Here is a 20,668-nt window from a genome sequence, read left to right on the forward strand (position 1 = left end):
AAATATATTGATTAAACAGATTTTGTATTCTCCTAGGACCCGCTCCAAATTCCATCAAGAAAAGCTCCCCAAGAAGAGAAGTTAACAAGATAACATATGATGGATGCTAAATGTTTAAACATATGCCAGCAGCACTTACATAAGGCCTGCTCAGTTTGGAGATCTATAATTGGGAGGCTATAACTAGGACAGTGAAAATATAAAATAAAATAATCTTCCAGAGTGGAATAAAAAAGAAATATATTCATCCCACAGTCGTAAAACCATTCATGTGCAGTGATTTTTTTTATAGTTTTATAATTTTGTATTGTTTTATAAATTATTTATAAGGTGTTGTAATGCTTCTTATATTAATTTTTTATAGATAACTTTTTTGCTACAAGGCATAAAAAGGTGCCTGAACAGATTCTTAGGAATATAAATTATACTGTGTAACTCGTAAGTCTTTGGGACCACACCTACTGCTTAATTTTATTACTGCATTTCTTATTCCACTTGTGAGCAACTTCATATGCCAGTAGCATTTAAGTGTCTTTTAGGTTTCCATGAACTGACGGTTAAAGTTGCCACTAACAAAAGTAAAAGCCACTTCAGGCATATGTGATTGTATTTCAAGCTTCAGTATTTTTCTTACATATTTTTAAATGACTGTCATCTTCATTTTCTTCATTGTTTAATGAAAAAGAAAAAATGACTGATGTTATACTTGACTCTTGTTTGTGGGGTTTTTTTTAATCAAAAAAAAAACATTGTGAACAGTTGAGAGTTTTAATTGCATTGCAAGGTTTTTGGTTTCTTTATGTTGTAGTCACATAATACACACACACACACACACACATGCACGCACACACACACTCCACAGAAAGAGAGAACAAAAAAGCAAAAGGAGCTAGGGGAAAAAAAAGAAAACTAACTAACAAGTAGAGGTGTATCAAAGAACTCAAGCTATAACCAAAAAGAATTGTAAAATGCCTTTGCTCATCTTCTCTACGCTGGACCAAAGCTCAATATTTGTAGGTATATGCACATTGTATAGATATGGCTAAACGTTGCTGACAATCTTGCAATACTAAACTGTTCCTATTTTAAGAAAAAAAAAAAGAAATACAAACTGTTCATCAATGTTTTACCTCAGCACTCTACTTGTACCCAGTTAATGATCAAGTTTAAAAAAAAAAAAATGATGAAAAAGGAAATTGATTTTCATTTCAAGGTTTGACTGGAATATCTGTTTGGATAACATTTTGTAATGGGCTTTTTGTCACGTGATTTGCCTGTCTTCAACTTAAAATTCTGTGAGGCACAATTTGTTTATTTGTTGTTAAGGAGGTGATTTCTTTTTTTTTTTTTTTTTTGTCCTACGTGCTGTGATCCAGACTGGTTACCAGAGTCACTGATGAGACATGGCAAAGAAAGCTGCTTTCTCTGCACCTGGAGCAGGCAGCAGAAAGGAGGGCAGGAAAACAGACTGGGTTGTTTTGAAAAAAGCACCATGACGAGACATTGACATGATGGACTTGTGACCAAGAAGCCAAACTGGATATTTAAAAGCTCCTTACTTGCTCTGACATTGAAACCAAAGCTGATTTATCTGCACAGGTTGCTTAATGTTAAAAAAAAAAAAAAAACTGACAAAACTGTACTTAATCTAGAGCAATATCTGTATGGTCAGTTAAGCTGCACTTTGTGTATTTCTTAACAGTTCAGATCTGTCACTTTTAATTTGTACCATAAAAAAATAAAGAATTGTTTGACATGAGCTTCTAGGCTAAATGTGTCTTGAACTCAAGATAGGTAATTTAAATTGCAATCCTGGAAATAAGTATGTGGTACAATCCCAAATGTTATGGATGGGTTTTGTGACATACTAGTTCGTATCATGATTATTTAAAGTTTTCAAATGACATACTATTAATAATTCACAATATATGAGTTAGGACTCCTTTGATTGCAAATTATAGAAATGCAACTCAAACTTATTTAAACACAGCCTGGGAAGTCTGGTCAGGGACATCAAGCACAGCTGGACACAGTGGCTCCGAGAACATCAGCCAATCCTCCTAGACTTCCTTCTCAGGTGAGAGCACCCAGACGTTGAGTCACACATCTGTCTCTAAACCTGGCACTGTACTGGGGATGATATACTTGAATCAGCCACTCAGGGACCCAGACTCACTCATGTCTGTGGTAGTGGGGATGGGGCCTAATGACAACCCTGAAGGACCACAAGAGTAAAGGAGGAAGTCTTGCTAAGAATCAGAAGACAGAACATGAGAAACCATGAAAGACAGGCAAACCCCAGAGACATCGCAGTCTATGACTAACAGCCAGCTGTCTGCCGAGTATTACAGTGAATTCTACTGGAAAGGAGTTTTGCTGCTCTTAAGCAATGCCTTGTAATTGTACGTTCTGGAAAAATGTTGGCTCTCTTGCTTGAAGTTTTATGTGGGTAGGAGGGATGAGTTAATGTTGCTATGTAATTTACTAATTCAAAGGGAAAATGGAAAAGCTTGCTTAAAAATACCAGGAATTTTTAAAAATTAGAATCACTATCGCTATACTTTTAGTAATGCTTAGCAAAAATTTCTTATGATACATAGAGCTCCATGTATCAACTTACATTATGGTTGATAAGTGCTTTGGGGAAAGCAACAGAATTAAAACTCCCAAGTGCCCATAAACTACAAATGGACAAGGAAAATGCCAGGAAACTCCCAGACTAACTTTAAAGACAAGGAGGGAAAAAAAAAAATGCTGATTCTTCTGCCCTCGTGGGTGGAGAAAGACAGTCATTTTCAAGCTTTGTTTCCATCTAAAATACTCTAAAAAAGTATTCTAGGCTAAGGTCCTGCCTATGATTATACCTATTACTATGAAATATGTTAGACTTAGGAAATTCTGAAATGTCTTCTTTAAAAAAATACCCATCATTTAAATTCTATCATTCTGTGTTCCACAGATATCTGCTAAACACTTCATATGTGCCAGAAACTTCTATGTGCTGAGGACTTATAGCACATAAGAGAAATAAACAAAAGGAATCCTTGCCTTCAAGAAACTCACATTCATTCTGCAAAAACAGTAATATTTCTCCATAAATGAGAATCATTACATGCTTTTTATCTGCAATATTTTACAAATAAAATAAATTTCAGAATTAAAATAACAAAAAACAGTTTTGAAGCTGCCTTTGGAACAGCCAATCAATGGGTAGAAATAGCCTCAACTTACATGACAATCACCGATACCTGTTTTAAGTGATTTTAAAAGCTGTTCCACTAAGAATCTTTCACTAAACCAACCATATACCCATAATCTATTCAGTGTCAGTCCAGTGAGTGGATGAATTTTGTCAAAAATCCATGGTTGGTAAGAATTTAGAAGCAGTCTGTCAGAAAATAGTTGAAACCAGCCCTCTACTAACACACACAGGTCCAGACACCTCATCCACTCACTCTTCCACCCTTTGAAAGGTGTCCAAGCAAATAACTCTTCTGACCCATTTGACTGATCTACTGAACCATGTAGAAAGCCATGCTTAGGAGAAGAAGATGACACCTAAGGAGGTTTTCAGGATATTGGATGAAACTGTATCTAACATATGTGTTTTCTTTAAGTTAGATTATGGACATAAGTTACCCTCTTCTTGATGGACTTTCTCCTGTTTACTTTATCCTTGTTAATAGTCTGTCAGCCCTCCAAAACAGAAGTCTGCAAGTCATCCTGATCCGTGTACACACACACACACACACACACACACACACACACACACACACACACACCGATTCTCTGGAAGTCTTGGAATTCTGTCTCATGAATTTCTTTTGACTTGTCTCCTGGCCTCCAGCAGCCCCCTGCCCTGACACTACTTAGTTCAAACCCACCCACCTCTCACCTGGACCATCAAGATAGTTTCCTCCCAGTCTCTCTATCCATCAAGTACTTGCCACGGGAGAAATCATTCTAAAAGGTCAATATGACCATATCTCTCTTTTATTTAAAATTTTTCTAGTGTTTACCATTGCCTTCAGACTGAAAAACAAACTCCAGCCTAACATAGAGTATCTTTTATGATCTGGCCTTTATTTACTTCGAAAACCTCAGCTCTCATCAATTCCCAGTTCATCCTAGCCTCACCAAACTTTCTAAAATTTCTCCAATGCTCAAAGCACTTTTGATGCTGTTCCTTCTGCTCAGAAAATCATCCATTACACCATTGACTTATCCAACTTCTACTCATTCTTTAAGACTCAATTCTGTTCAGTTCCACAAATAGTTATCAGACTTGTGCTATGTGTCAGGCCCTGTGGTGCCTTCATCACAGCACTACTGAGTCTGTGTGTTTATCAGTAATCACTCACGTTTTTCAACATCACTGCCAGACACTGCTGAATGACCTACAGACTCGGCTTATAGATAAATGTAGTATGGAGACATATTCTTCTAGCATGTTGTCATTTGTGTGCAGCAGATCGTCCTTGTCCAGTAAGAGTAACAATAATCTCATATCTGTATACGTTTTCAGAGGTCTTTCTTGTACATTCTTTTATTTGCTCCTAACATAAGCCCTTGGAAGTAATGATTTCTGTTTTATAGACTAAAAATTCAATAAACTTAACCAATACTCCAAAGCACAAAAGTAAAGCTGGCATTTGAATACACCAGTAATTAAAGTATTTGCCAAGATGAATACACACTAAACTCTGGTGAAATGGTGTCTGACACCCACTACTCGTCTTTGAATCCCCTGTGTAGAGTACAGTATGTGATATACGATATATTTCATGACAGTCTTACTGCTGTTGATGATAAACTCCAATTATCTAACTGCTAAGTCCACTGTGATTTAGGTGAACATAGTCTGAATGATGAGTACTTGGCAGAAATAGTAAACACTATTCAAAGGAAAATTAGAAATGCCTATACATGTTGTGTGCTTCCATATTAGGGGCTCCAGATAAGAATGCAGAGAGTTCTAATCATTCCAAAGGCAGATCAGTTGAAGCCAGTAGAAAAGTGAAGGAGAAAGTCAATGAATCCTACAGGTTATTTGACTAACCCCATCAGCAAGTGATGGGCTTCCCAGGTGGCACTAGTAGTAAAGAACCCACCTGCCGATGCAGGAGACCTAAGAGACCTGGGTTCGATCCTTGGGTCAGGAAGATCCCCTGGAGAAGGGCATGGCAACCCACTGCAGTATTCTTGCCCTGGAGAATCCCTATGGACAGAGGAGCCTGGTGGGCTACAGTCCATGGGGTCACAAAGAGCTGGACATGACTGAAGCAGCTTAGCACATACACAAGTATAAGCAAGTGAAGAACCTGCAATGAGTATAGAAACAGGAAGCTGGGCCGGGACCTAGACTGGTGGGTCTCCTTCAGATCCTTCTTTAATACCCTAATGTCACTTCTAAGATTTTAACTGGGCTCTTAACCAGACTTGCTGAGATTGTCACTTAGGAGCAAGTCATACTCTTCCCATGGCTGTATTTGCACCACACAAGTCTGGCATCTGCATGGCAGCCCTGGTATGTGTTACTGGGCTTTATTATTGAGGTCACTGCTGCATAATTTGGGATGCTCCTAGGGTGCTGGGCTACGTGTACATACGTAATTGTGGGACGGCCAATATAATCACACAGATCCAGAACTGGAGTTGCTCCCAAAAGTGGACTACAGTCAAAAGCAAGGGGCCCATCTGCAATGACAACATGTTTGGTGAGCTGTGACACAGAGATCTTTCACAGATGCTTTAATATGCTGATGAAAGCAGAAAAGAGACTGACACTTCTTAGATTCCTACTGTATCTCCATATCTTGCACCTCATCTGAGATTGCAGGCCTGTGATTCATAAGCAATAAAATCACTTTTCTGGTGTGATTCATAGATGGGCTCAAAGAGCAGTTTGAAAGAGGGCTCCAGAAGGTATTCAACCTTTGTCAGTAGCATTGAAATAAAGAAGCTATAATGAGGGATAATTTTTGGTTTTGTTGTTTATATTTTGTAAGCAAAATCTATTTTGTATGCTGGTATATTTCTTTAGGAATTTTTTTTTCTTTTTTAAAAAATATTTGCTCTCTTATTTATCCATTTATTTACATTTATTTATTTGGCTACATCAGGTCTTAGTTGCAGCTTCCGGGATCTTTTGTGGTGACACATGGGCTCTGGAGCATGCAGGCTCATGGCGTGTGGAATCTTTGTTCCCCAACCCAGGACTGAACCTGAGTTTCCTGCATTGGAAGGCAGATTCTTAATCACAGGACCACCAGGGACATCCCAGGAATCAGTTTTTCATCTCACAGTCCCAGGATAATTGTACCGACATATAAAAAACCACCCTGTATGCACAAAGACAATATGGCTAACCAGCTGTCTTAGTCATGAGCTTTGCAAAAAGCAGCAATAGGCAACTTGGGCTAAGAAAGTGAGGAAAAGAAAGACTTCTTTAAAGGGGAGTTATCATGTTCAAGTAGCCTAGCATCCACGCCAGCAAGACAAAGTTGCAAGAAACAACATCAGAATGAATAACATAGGCATGCATTCAATAAACCAAAAGGATCAGCACAAAGAGGTAAGCAAACTAGACTCAGAAGATAAAATTTTAAAAAGAGACAACCACAGGCACAGGAGGGCAAGGAGAGGGAAGAAATGGAGGAATCAAAATGAATCAACACGAAACTACAAAGAAAAGCAGAATTATAGATCTTAGGGCTGAAAAAACAAACCACTAGGGCCACATAAAGCCCCTGGGGAAGGCTGTGCTGTCCGCTGCACTAAAACCCTTTCGTTTTTCATCTGTTTGGCTCTGAGCATCCAGAGAAGGGCCTCAGTCTTCAAACAGCCCATTCCCCATTGTTAAAGTTGAATCCTTAACCTGAAAAGTTTCCCTCATCCTGATGAGGTCCATTACTCTGTGCTACACTTTTAACCACAGTCAATAACTTGTCCCTTTTCCTTCCGTTATTGTTTCTCAGTATTTATAGATGCATCAGTGGTTTCTTTCCTTCAAAATGTGCATATTCAATTCCCTCGATCCCAGCTGTCTTCAAAATGCATGATTTTGAAGGGTCATGTTTATGATCCTTTGCATATACCCCCTTTATCAATGTCTCTGCAACTCTGAGAAAGACCAAGCTGGACCAGGCATTCAGTAATCTAAATGGGCACATCTACCAGCCCTCCCTGTGTATTGATCAGTTGATTGATTTTTAAGATTTATAGAAATGTACACACTGCCAAGGTCTCAGGGCACCTCTATGACAGTCACATTAAGAGGTGGATGTTTCTTGTCCCAAAGGCTTCTTGCCATTCAAGGGTTCTTTTTAATGCACATTAAAAGGCAGACTTTATGCCATGCACTGGAGGTCATTCAAACAAGATTTGCTCAGGGATCAAAAGGAAAATATTTACAGTGCCAATAAAAATCCTATACAAAGTTGCCTCTCCCCAGCCTTGAGAAATTCAAAGAATCATAGTCTTAGAAGAGCCATTAAGATTACCCAATGTTTAAAATAGATAGATGGTGAGAAGTTGCTATATACCACATGGAGCCCAGCCTGGCGCTCTGTGATGACCTAGAGGAACTGGATGGGTGGAGGAGAGGGAGGCTTATGAGGGAGGTGATATTATGTATAATTATGGCTGATTGGTGTCATTGTATGGCAGAAAACAACACAACATTGTAAGGCAATTTTCCTCCAATTAAAGAAAAAAAAAACTACCCAAATACTAACTCATATTGTACAGTCTTTCACTGATCCAAGTAAAGTTAGAAAAAAGTCAATGTAAGTAAATTTTTCTAAATGCCAACTCAATTTAAAGAACTAATCAGCAGAGTTCCTTGGTGGTCCAGTGGTTAAGAATCTGCCTTCCAATGCAAGGGACATGGGTTCCACCCCTGGTCTGGGAACTAAGACCCCACATGCCATGGAACAACTAAGCCCACATGCCACAACAAAGACCCAGTGTAGCCAAAATCAAAAAACAAATATTTCCTTCTTAATCACCTTTGTATTTTCAGTGTTAGTATAAGTGGCTGGCATCCAATAAAAAGCAAGATGAAGAAGTGAATGAATAAGTACATGAATGAATAAATCTCCTAACTATGATGACTTGATGTCTCCTAAAAAAAGATTTGAGAAAGAGAGGTTTAATAGTTGAAATACAATTGGCCCTGGGACCTTATTAGATGCATGAATATGGGAACAGGAGCTGCTGCCTGTCTTTAGTACAAAGGCTCAGATTCTAGGGAAGTAGGAAAAACTCACTCAAATCCAGACCATGATTATGTCAATACTTTACAATATTCCTTAATTGCATGACCCACTTGAGAAACCCTTACCTACCGTGGTCCTCCATTGAGAGGGCTGAGGGCTGGGAGGGAGTGGCCTGCAAAGGGCAGTGGATGTGACTTTGAAAGGACATTTCCAAAGCTAGTGAAGTGAAAAGAAGCAGCAGGGACAACAGCAGAAGCAGCAGGCTTCATAAACTCAGAACCAAACCAGTCTGGGAGGAACAGATGCCTTCATCAGAGCAGAGTCCAACTCAGGAACAGAGGGGTTGTTCCACCTGCCATGACCTTGTCTGAATCCCTTTACAAGTGAACTACTGGATCAAAATGACCTCAAAGGTCATTTGGGGAGGTGCCTGTAGGTAAGATAACCAGGGTTCTTCCTCAGCCTTAGCCAAAAAAAAAAAAAAAATTGGCTTGGTATGGAAATGCAATAAACCTAAAAGCAGTAGGTCCATTACTTTTTCTCTCAAGATTGACATTTATCAATAAATATCAGTTTATGCCTAGCCTAGACATGCGCTATTTAGTCATACGTGTCACATTTGCAGTAAGAATGTTCACTGATCAAAAAAATAAAATAAAAAATAAAGCAGATCATTTAAATTAAATATTTTCTCTATTTGATTTCATTTTCCAGCTGTTTTAACTTAATAGAATTTTTTCCTTGATTTCAAACTATATAATGCCTTTTGGCTGAAAGATGATTATCTTTCCAGCCCAATGGCCTTTTTCTGTCAATGGCAATTAAATCCACAGAGATGATTTGCTTTCTGTTTGAGATTCTTGTTTTCCTGCTGCACATCAGAAATTTGCTCAAGTCCACCAAATTTTGTTAGGGAAATTTTATTTGATAAGGCAGGATCCAAAATTCTCAAGTTAAAAAGCAAATGGCTTCAGGGCATAACCACTGCAAGATGTTTTATTATGTAATTATTATACAGCTTTGTACATATTGATAAGCTGCAACCAAGATCTACTGGTTTTTGTTTTCTTAAAATGTATTTTCTGGGATCACACAGCTCCCATTCCAATATAAGCCTCCACAAAAAAATTTGGATATTCTTTACTGTTGAGTGGCTACATATTCTTAACGTGGGGTTTTTAAATCTCATTGTGTCAAATGATTATTATCTACTACTCAGTGAGCACAGGTGAATCTTTTAGGCAACAGTGAACAAAATTATAGGCCTGCAGGCTATTTTTTAACCTACATTTTAAAGTTGTTTTCAGACTGTGTGTATGTGTGTATGTGTGTGTGTGTGTCTGTGTATGTGCCCGTGCACGCTCACACTCCATCATATCCGACTCTTTGCAACCCCATGGACTGTAGTCCTCCAGGCTCCTCTGTCTTATCCTGGCAAGAATACTGAAGTGGGTGGCCATTTCCTCCTCCAGGGGATCTTCCCGACCCAGGGATCAAGTCCAGGTGTCTTGCATCTCCTGCATTGGCAGGAGGATTCTTCACCACTGAACCACTTGGGAAGCCCATTTCAAACCATAAAAATAACCAGATCGAGAAACAAATAAAAGGCTTTTATTCTTCCTTTTTTCCCATTTCTAAACCATGCAAACCAGTTGTATGTGTTAGTGTACTTTTTAAAATGGCTTTTAAGTTCTTGAAATTCAAACCTTTTGTTTTACTCACTGAAACACATACATTCTAATTGATTCCGTGCTTTCATACAAAATGTCATTTTTTTCTACTTGATTTTATTCAACAATCCAAACGCAATGACCAGTGAGGTTATGATCAGTGAAGTCATGACCAATGATGAATACTTAATGTAAATGCTCAGAAAGAAAGAAGAAAAAAAAAAATATATATATATATATATTTTTTTTTTTAAACTATTCTAGAGTCAGGTCTTGAAGTAGGGGGAGAAATTGTTCCCAAATTGTCTCATCCTAACTTCCAGAAAGGAAAGACAAATCAGCATCACTCCATCATACCCACAGAAGTTACCTGGCCAAGAAAATCTAAAATGTTTTTCTCCATTTCACTTTAGCTGAGGACTAGACCTCTGGATTTTTGTTTTTTATCTGAGTATAACACATGCTCCCACGTGCCACCATAGCAGTGTGGACAAAGCTATTTAACTGTAACAAGAATAACAGCTGCTACTTATTAAACTTTTCCTTCCAGGAACTGAACTAAGTGCTTCACCAAAAACTCTGTGTGTGTGTGTGCGTGTGTACACGCATGTGGAGTCCTGCCCCAAGGCCACAGGGGCAAGGCCTTGCATCAAGGCTACAGAAGCAGAGCCCAGAACCAAGGTCACCTCTGAAACTGACTGAGCCTCTCTGTAATCACTGCCAAAAGCCCCCTGATCATCACCAGCAGGCTTCCTGACTCCATATTAGTAAAAAATGCCTATCCCAGTACTCGCCTATGGCATTCTAACCAATCACCTAATGCCACCATTCCAGCAGGAATTTTGTTTACCTTGAGACTATAAAAACTGGCTATTAACCCATAAAAGCACTGGCTTTCCCTTGAGCCCACCCACTGTTCTAATAGTATTTGGTCAGCTCTCCCTAGCCTGTCAGGAGGTGTCAGCCATCCGCTCTCGGAGTACCCACGTTATCTCTGCTCTTTGTTCTTAATAAACTCACTCCTTCCTGCAATATGCCGTGTCTGGAAATTCTTTTCCAACCACATTCAGGCGGCCATGTCAATGCACATAGGTGAACTCATACATACATGCACCTCTGTGTATTTAATTTTCATAGCAACCCCATGAAGGAGTCTTAGCACCTCCATTATAAGCATGAGAATAATAAAGCTTGCCAAGTTTAAGCAACTTATCTAAGAAAATGCCTGAAGTAGAAGTTAATCCCATGCCTATCTGATTAATAGTCGATGCCCTGAATCTCTCCTCCAAAGGCCCATATTGTATTTGTTTTATCTTCCTTATTTCTCAAGTGCTTCTCAGTCAAGAATACGGGTCTCCAGCCCCAGAGTCATTGGCATAAGGTCTCCATTCTACCGGAAACTCAGAGCAAAACTTCAACTTTGGAGCTTTCAGGCACTTCTAGAATTTCCCAGGATGGAAGTCTACATGGCACTCGAGATGACACATCGCATATGTTCTCTGACAATCACTCATACCTGGGAGTCAGGGGAAAAGAAATAAAATAACAACAACCAGTGTCTACATCTCTTCAACCTTTCTTGTAGGCTCAGAGGAATAGTTAGTTGCTCTCACTACTTTGAAGCCTGGTTCCAAACACAACTCAAACCACAAAATATGATAAAACGTTAGCATCTTCTGAGAGTCAGAAAGTGGTTTCATGCAAATCTAAAGGTCTCATTGCAGTAAAAATCACTGATATGTTTTTAAAAAGGAAAAAGTTGGAAATTTACAGTTTTGAAAAGTGCTATTTCCCTCCATGGCACTTGCATATGATAGAGCACTTTGCAATCATGCACAAGGTCATTAAAGCGTTTTGCTAATGTACAGATTCACTTCGATTAAAAAAAAAAAACTTTCAAGGAACAAAAAAGGTGACAACTGAGCAGAAGTTTTCTTTAATTTGTAGGAATGAAAAAGAGAGTTCTTCTCTAAAACAACATCTGTGTGACACTGTTGAGATGCACTATCTGTTTCAAGCACAAAAGATTTTGTATGACTATTTGTTACAAACTGTAGTTTAACCTCCTCAAAACTCATTCTCTACTGTTCAAAGGACTTTTGATCTATTTTTCATTATAACATGTTTCATTATAACATATAACATATAATACTAAAGTGAAATTTTAAAAGGAAAAAGAAGGAATTCCCTGGTGGTCTAATGGTTAGGACTCCATACATTCACTGCCAAGGTCCTAGGTTCAAACCCTGGTCAGGAAGCTTAAGATCCCACAAGCCTTTTGGCATAGCCAAAAAAAAAAAAAAGAGAGAATCAGGCATAATTACAGCTTTCCTTTATCCTACAGCAAAGCAGGGGTGAAAAGAGCTGGCCAGTCTCCTACCTTGAAGACACTAAGATAGGAAGATGGAGTCTCTGAGAATTTCCAAAATAGTACTTTACGTATTTTGCTCATTTTTTTAAAATTCATAATTTTTGAGAAGTTATTAAAAACCTGAATTAGTAAATTCCTTTCTCATTTTCAGAATACATGGAAACAACTTTCCTACTTTGATAGTGGAAGAAAGGAAATTGTTAAAAGCCATAAATATTAGTAGTGGCTTTGTCCTGAACAGTTTGAAACTTTGTATCTCAAACAGGGCAAATAAACATATCCTGAAATAGTTTAAGACAAAGTCCATTTTCATTTTTTTACCACCAACCAAAAGAGCTTTCTTTGTGGTCACAAATGCATTCTGCTTTGCTGATGAAAACAGTAGGCTGGTGATGATGTTACTAATTGTTAAAACTCCACCATATGCCTATTCTATACGAATGCATTACATAAATTATCTCATTTAATTCTCACTTTACGTATAAAGAAACTAATGCTCATGAGTATCACAGCACCAACCAGGAATCAACCAACCAACACAACACAAAATATTGGTTAGGCCGCGGTTTTGGTTTATTTAAAATAGGTAGTCGATCTAATGGAGTGATTTTATGGCTGTCACAGGTAGTAACAGATTGAGGCAGAGCTGATGGAGAGAAAGAAAGCCAGCCGAATCTAACTGGCAGGATAGTCGCTCTGCAAAGTGCAGCATGGTCACGGCCAACTGTGTGTCACATTTCATAAGATCTCCAAGTCAGCGAGAAACAACCAATCCTGGGAAAACATTGGGAGGGAGGGTTCCTCACTCTCCCTTACTTAAATGCCCTCCTCCTCCTTTGATGAGGACAATTGGGATTGCTTTCACACAAACTCTCCATTAGTTCTTTCCATCAGTCATTCAATCCCTCAGTCACTCCAGTGGGACTAACTGCTCACCTCCTCTTCAGCAATCTATAACTATCACTTCCCCTGGACTCAGCTCTCATCTTCCAGAAAGCCTTTTCTGATCTGCTGATCACTCCTCATTCTTTCTTTCATCATACTCTACAGAACTTGGAATGGTGTTTACCTAACCAGACTCTCAGTTCTGTAAGTTACCCAACCAGACTGTAAGGGCCAGAATTCTACTTCTCCCGTCTCTCCAGGTGCCTGTTAAATTAATGCACTCATGATAATTTTATTCTCTTTCAGGTTAAAGATGTTGAATGCAGAGGATATGACTTCCAAATCACACTAATCGATCAAGATACCTGTGACTCAGGGACTCTCCTTAAGACTGCTTAATGCATTATTCAGCCGGTGTATTGATTCTATTTCCCATCTGTAATAAATGTACATTCTATCTTCCCAAACAATATCTCAGTAAATAGAAGATAATTCAACTTCATTTAAAACTTCTCGCTGGTTTCTATGAACTACTAAAGCACTCACTTTTTATGAGCTCTGAGTTCCTGGGTCCACCAAAATTTTGGTCTATGAACCTTCTTGATTACATCTCTCTAAATTATGACATCCCTTCTCATTAAGTAATTCTACCCATCTGTATTATTTCAGCTAACCTGTGCTGTGATGTCAAACAAACCCAGATTTCTTGGTGGTTTTAATCTAGCTTAAAACTTTAGGTTTGGCTCACCCAAGTCCTTGCTGTGGTGAGCAAGGTTCTCCTCCATCCAGTCAAGAACAGATGGAAGAGAATTCACTGCCTGCACCTAAAAGAGACTCATGTCTCTTTCACTTTAGTCCATTGGTCAAAAATGGTCACATGGTCCCAACCCACTTGTATGGGAAGCTGGGAAATGTCAGAAAGCACAAAGACTCTCAATAAACATTTACTAACAGTCTGTGACACACCATCCTTTAAGGCAGGCCCAACTCAGATACCTTTTCCTCCACAAGGTTTTCTCCAATCTTCCCCCAAATAAAAGTGGTCTCATCTTCACTCCAACTTCCCAACACCCCACTGGTCCCAGTCCATAGTTTCCATATTTTTTGTATACACTGCTATAGATGGAATATGCTTGTTTTACCCACACTTTTCAAACCCTAAGCTCTTTAAAGGAGGTGGCTATGACATACTCAGCTCTTTAAGACCCCTTTTAAAATCTAGCACTGCTCAAGGATGCTTGCTAAATTCACAAGAATCAGAGACCAGAGATGGCAGAAATCCAAAAGTACCTTTGAGGAAACCAAAGAGGGGAAAGAGCAGCAAAGTTTATTGAAATTCAAAAGCAAAAGTATCATGCTTCCTCATTTGCTCCTGTTTAGTGGGCACAGAAAGATAGCATCGTTTGAAGACATCAGCCATGACTGAACAATATATTAGAGATTGTTTAATATTGGCAGTTTAAAAAAAATAATGTTCTTTTGAACAGTCTCCTCCAAGTCAGAGCTCTCTCTCCCAGCCCTGCTTTAAAAGTTAGAAGGCAGTCTTCTGCCCATTCCAAATCACCAGAAGTGAAGTATCAAGTTGTAAATATCCCCCAGTGACTGACTGGGAGAGCTGGTACAAGTTTTTTCCCTTCTACTTTGCAGAAAGAAAAGACAGTAAAAGTTCCTTCAGCGAGCTGCCAAGGTGCTCCCAGGCCATTGTGCAGAATCATTGTCAGGTTAAATTAGGGAGTACAGACTCCATGAGTGTAAAAAAATCAATACTTGATGGAAGATTGCTCCCCGGAAAATCTGTTTTGATTCCAGGATTAATTCGTGACCAAAGGCTTCTGCAAAATGACATGCCATTAGTCAGAAAATGAACACATTCTATCCTTGAAATTGGATGGAAATATGTCAGCTGATTGACCCATTCATTCTCCTCACTCTCTGGGCAGAAAGAGCGGGTGTGGTAGCTATGTGAACTAGTGCCCCAAACCTGGTCCATTTTCAAAACAGGATTAAAAAAAATACATTCTGCTAAAGTCCAATGTGAATTGGGAGTAGTCTCCAGGCCATTGTTGGAAAGCTATTGCAAATGTGTTTCGTCAAGGCAAGTGCATTTGTCTGGAAGGCCCGACTCTCCTGAGTTTTCTAAGCCTCAGAATAAACCCTACTAAAAATCTTAAAATAAAACAAGGACTTTGCCCCCAAAGCAATGACCTGCAATATTAATGACAATGTAATGCCTTTGTCATATATAAAGTAACACTCCTCCCATTCCTGTCTCTTAGGTTTCTTCAACTAAAAACTTTTGCAAGAGGCAAGTTCCAGCTCTTCACATGTGCTAGTCATCAGTCTTCAGGACTTTTCCCAACTGGTGTGGTCAGATCTGCAACAGAGCTGAAGTTCATTCCATGGACTCTCAGACCCATAGATATCACTGGCTTTATTTCCTTTTATAGGTGAAGTCTGATTCTGAGGTGCATCAGTCATCATTAGGATTGTTTCTCCATCCCCTAGAGTGATGACAGGGGCCCAAGAGTTTTGACCAACCACATGTTCAAAGACACCATTCTGGGGGACTTCCCTGGTGGTCCGTGGTTAAGACTTCAACTTCCAATGCAGAGGGTGTGGGTTTGATCCCTGGTAGAGGAACTAAGATCTCACATGCCTCAGGGCCAAAAAACCAGAACATTAAAAAACAGAAACAATATTATACTGAATTCAATAAAAACTTTAAAAATGGTCCACATGAAAAATCTTTAACAAAAAAAAGACAGCCTTCTGTTCTTCTTGGTCACCACCAACAGCCTCAGAGTCCAAACCCACACAGTCCATTGAAAGTGGTTCTTTTTCAGTCAGGGGCAGACAACACCATTCTAGGGGACTTCCCTGGTGGTCCGTGGTTAAGACTTCAACTTCCAATGCAGGGGGTGTGGGTTTGATCCCTGGTAGAGGATCAAACCTTGTTGTCCTGCTGCCAAGAATCAGACTTCCCTCATTTCTCTGCTTTCTACCGTCTTCCCTAAAAGATACATACCTCTCTCCTCCTCCTCCCCGAGTCTCCTTGATAAGCCTATCATTGCCAAAACCAAGGCAAAGAAAGGGGATTGTTTTCAAATGACCAAGCTTTCCGGTCTGCTTGGTAAGACGCACACATTCCTCGTTAGCTTGTGGGAATAGGAGAGGAGAACCAAGGGAAGACAAAACCCACCAAATATGTCAATAATTATCCATGCATCCACAGACACACCCTGGAGGATGCTCCTGCCCCATCTCTGTTGAAGCCCCTTGCCCCTGCCCCTGCCCCCTCCCACCAAGACATAGGCCTCATCTCCCAGTGCAAAAGGACATTCTAATCTACTTGCTGATGTCTCTGGGCCCGCACAACGGCTGCTAACAGTGTCCAACATGCTGAATGTGTAAAACAGGAAGGAGGGGTCACGACATTGGATGTTTGTATTCATTTCGCTGGGAGAGGAATTGCCAAGGTGAAGCTCACCTCCTTCTCTGAGCATCTTTCCCTGCAGATCCCAAAGATAAAGACGGCAGTTGCGCCACTAGCAACCAGGCAGCAGAAACAGTCCCTGCAGGAGAGGACCGCGGGGCTGAGCCTCATCACCCATGGCGACTTCATTAGAATCCTCTTACTCAGGAGTAAGTGGAGATGGCAGGAGATTGTCTTGAAACCCCGTTTTAAAAAGAAAAGCTTCAAAATTGCCATGTAGGTGCCAAGGCTCCAAATGCTCTGAGAGCTCCTTGTTATCCCAGCTTAACAGCTCACCCTCTGGACTATGGCTCATGTTGACAATATCCGATGTTCAGAGAGAAAAAGGACCCTAGAGGAAAAAAACAGACAAAAGCACCCAATGGATAGCACGCCAGCTTGCAGTCCCACAATAAAGCATCTAATTCCCATAGTTCTATTTCCTTGAGGAGCCCCTAGCCCCTTAAGCACCCAAATTAGTGACCCCAGGGCACAATTATGACAATGTGAATCTTCACTCCTTTAAAAAGTGTGGATTATTGTAAAGCTAAATAAAACTAGGTAACTAAACAAAGTTATATGATGCTTCCTCACCCTCACTTGCAAACGGGGAGAGAAAAGGCACATGAGACATCCGTATGTTCCAGTAACACACATTAATCCTGCTTATTTCTTTTTGCACTGTTGCAGGTATGCTAGGACATCAGAAAATAAGATTTCTTAGCAAATGGAACGAGAACTGTGAATATCCAGTCCCCACTAGACATGAAAGAACAGTTTCAACTGAAATTAAGACCATAACTTCTGAAATCTTTCCCCGAGTAGATGAAGATTGAAGAAGTTGGTATCATAATTGATTACACCAAATATTTCCACCTTCGCTTGAGGATCTTAAGCATTTAGACTCAGTTACTGAAAATCTGTCTTTTATTTCTGCTTTAGAACATCACCTCCAAACACTAGAAGTATATCCAACCTTACCACAGTATAACACAGAGACTGAGACCCTGAATAAGGAAACTAGAAGTGTGGACTCTGGCCAAGTAGTCCACTAGTTCCAGAATTCTAGGGCCTTCTACAAAGTATAGAACTTTTCTAAACCACAGATAACTGGAAAGATTTTTAAATCCTATTCCCAGAACTTCTGGTATCCCCTTTTGCAGACACATTGAAAAAGAGGTGTTTCCACACACAATGCATTGAAGATGTGGTACTTGAACAGGCATAAGGAGGTAAATGAAAGAAGATCAGATCTGTTAGTTCTCCAAATGTGATCAGTCTTCAATGGTATTAACAAATGATGACCCAAAACACTGATTCTCTCTGATTCTGTCAACTCTAAAAGGCAACTTAATGCCAACATTCTTGATTGACTAATAATGTTTGTTGACAGAGTCTAAATAACAGTGCCTGTGTATATTCTTTTTTAGAAATTTTTATTGGAGGATAGTTGATTTACAATGTTATGTTAGTTTCAGGTGTACAGCAAAATGATTCAGTTATATCCATAAAAGTACCTATTCTTTTTCAAATTCTTTTCCCATTTAGATTATTACAGAATATTGAGCTAAGTTCCCTGTGCCATATCTAGTAGGTTCTTACTAGTTATCTATTTTATATACAGTAGTGTATATGCATTAACTCCAGTCTCCCAACTTATGCCTCCCACCTCTTGTCCCCTGGTAATCACCGAACTAAATCTCCCTGCAGGAGTTTCCGTTTTGAAGCTCATTTAGACATTTCTGAAAAGAATTCGTTTGTGGGCTTTTCTACTCTGTCTGATAAAGGACAATGAACTTTACGTGTGACTTTGCATCACAGTTTGCAGATGTAGTTCACAGGAGTTAATGACTTTTTTTCTCTCCAATTTCACCTGGTAAGATAAAAGCGAGCTGCACTAGAGTTTCCCTATACTGAGGTGACCAGTCAATACTTTGCTGCTGGCTCTGTCAATGCCATCAAAATATTGTTTAATAATTTAGGAACAGCCATGTAATTTTCTTCTCTAGCAAGAGCAAATTAGGCACTTACTAAATAATTGACTAAAATACTTAATTCTAGGGATGTCTTGAGGATGTGCTATTATCAAAAAGAATTTAAAATAAAATTGTCCTCCAACTCTTCAGCACATGACTTTCATTTTCATGTTATTTTCATGTCTGGTCATGAAAATTACTAGACTTTGTCCCCTTCTAGCCTGATTCCCTTATTCACAAGTGGTCTACCAGTGTCTGTACATGGTGTGTGGGTGCTGCCCCTGGTCAAGACCAGTCAGAGAGATGGGCTGGGACTTGAATGGGTTGGACAAAGCCCCTCTTCTTTAAGTCTGTCCCAACCACGAACACCAATGGGGCACCAAGAAGTTTCCGTTTTTAGAGTTTTAATCTCAAATAATGAGATGCTGTCATCAAGGCCACTTAGACTTGGAACGCTTTTCACCTGGCCGTCTGCTAAAATAAGTGCTCCCTCATCAGTAGGCTGTTGGGCTGAGATCGATCTACTCAGTCAGGCCCTCTCTTAAATATCCTACATGCAGGCCATCAAGGAATTTTACTTAACACTTAACTTCTGAAATGCCCCGGGTAGACCCACAATTCATGGGCCAGCATATTAACCCATGACTTTACAAGTTAAAAGGGTGGAAGTTAAAGGTATATCGTCTTCTGTCCCTATTTCAACAGATAGATGCTTTCTTGAATGTGCTTTTCTCAATCGACGTCCTCTGCCAAAAGTATAAGTTCAATGATAATACTTAAATTACTCAAATAAGATAGATTTCTGCCCCTCTCCCTCCCTCCCTGTCTGTCTCTCCCTCCCTTGCTCACTCCCTCCCTCCCTCCCTCCCTCTCTTCCTCTCCATTCCTTTCTCTCTCTCTCATCACAGGAACAGAGGTGAGCATCAACCATCTCTCGATACCACCCTCACCCTCTCCCTCCCTGGCTCCACACACAGCTTCTCTAGGAGCTGACATTTGAAGAAAGGGTTCATCGTGTGAAGGGGTTCAGTACTGCTCCAGCCCCATGGGCAGCATGACTGCAGGGTTGTTCTAGAATCCTCAAACCATGGCCCAGTTATAGAAACCCAGAAATTATTTTAGAGACTGTCTTTATGGATGGAGATACAGACATCAGAATTTCAGCAGAGGGCAATGTTCTAACAACACTTACCCCTTGGGTTGTGAAATCCAGGCTACTCTGTATATACAGAACCATGACAAAATACACACATTATACCAATCAAGATAATAAAAGAGCACTTGCAGCTTTTCTTGACTCTCTCAAGGAACATGAGCACTCTATAGCCCTTCTTCACTCTTTAGACCTCCTTCTCTCTAGTCTGCCCCAGGTTACCTTGGCACCCACCCCCACCCATGAAGGCTTTGACCTTTGTTCCCTTTTCTTTTTCCTTTTCCTTTTACCACTAACCCAGTCTCTTCTACCCCATCATAAAAGCCTGTGGACTGGGTTGGTGGAAACAGCAGAAGGTAATAAATATGAAGTTCGTGTTCTGGTGACGGAATACAGACAATAAATAAATAAGCAGTAAACCAAAATTATCAGATAAAGTGTGTTTTCTGGCTGACACAGTACTTAACTGCAAAGAAAGTAGAAGGTGGTAAAATTAAAAAAACAATTATGAGAGCTGGTAGGGGAAGTGGGGCAGTGTCACAAGATAAACATCTCTGAGGAAGTGACTTTAAAGCTGACGTCTAAATGATAGGAGAGGAACTTCCCTGATAGTCTAGTGGCTAAGATTCCACACTCCCAATACAGGGCTCCCAGGTTCATCCTTGGTCAGGGAACTAGATCTCACATGCTACCACTAAAGATCTCACATTCTGCAACTGAGTTCACATGCCACAACCAAAGATCCTGTGTGCTGCAACTAAGACCAGGTGCAGTCAAAGAAAGCAAGCAAGCAATGACAAGAGAAAGCCGTTCTTGCAAACAGCTGAGAGAAAAGCTTTCTAGGAATATGGAACAGCTAGAACAGCATGCCTAAATAAGCTTAAAAATAAAATAAGTTTAACATAATGATAGTACTGTAGCA

Source organism: Capra hircus, chromosome 4 (assembly GCF_001704415.2).
Source record: "Capra hircus breed San Clemente chromosome 4, ASM170441v1, whole genome shotgun sequence".
NCBI lineage: Eukaryota > Metazoa > Chordata > Mammalia > Artiodactyla > Bovidae > Capra > Capra hircus.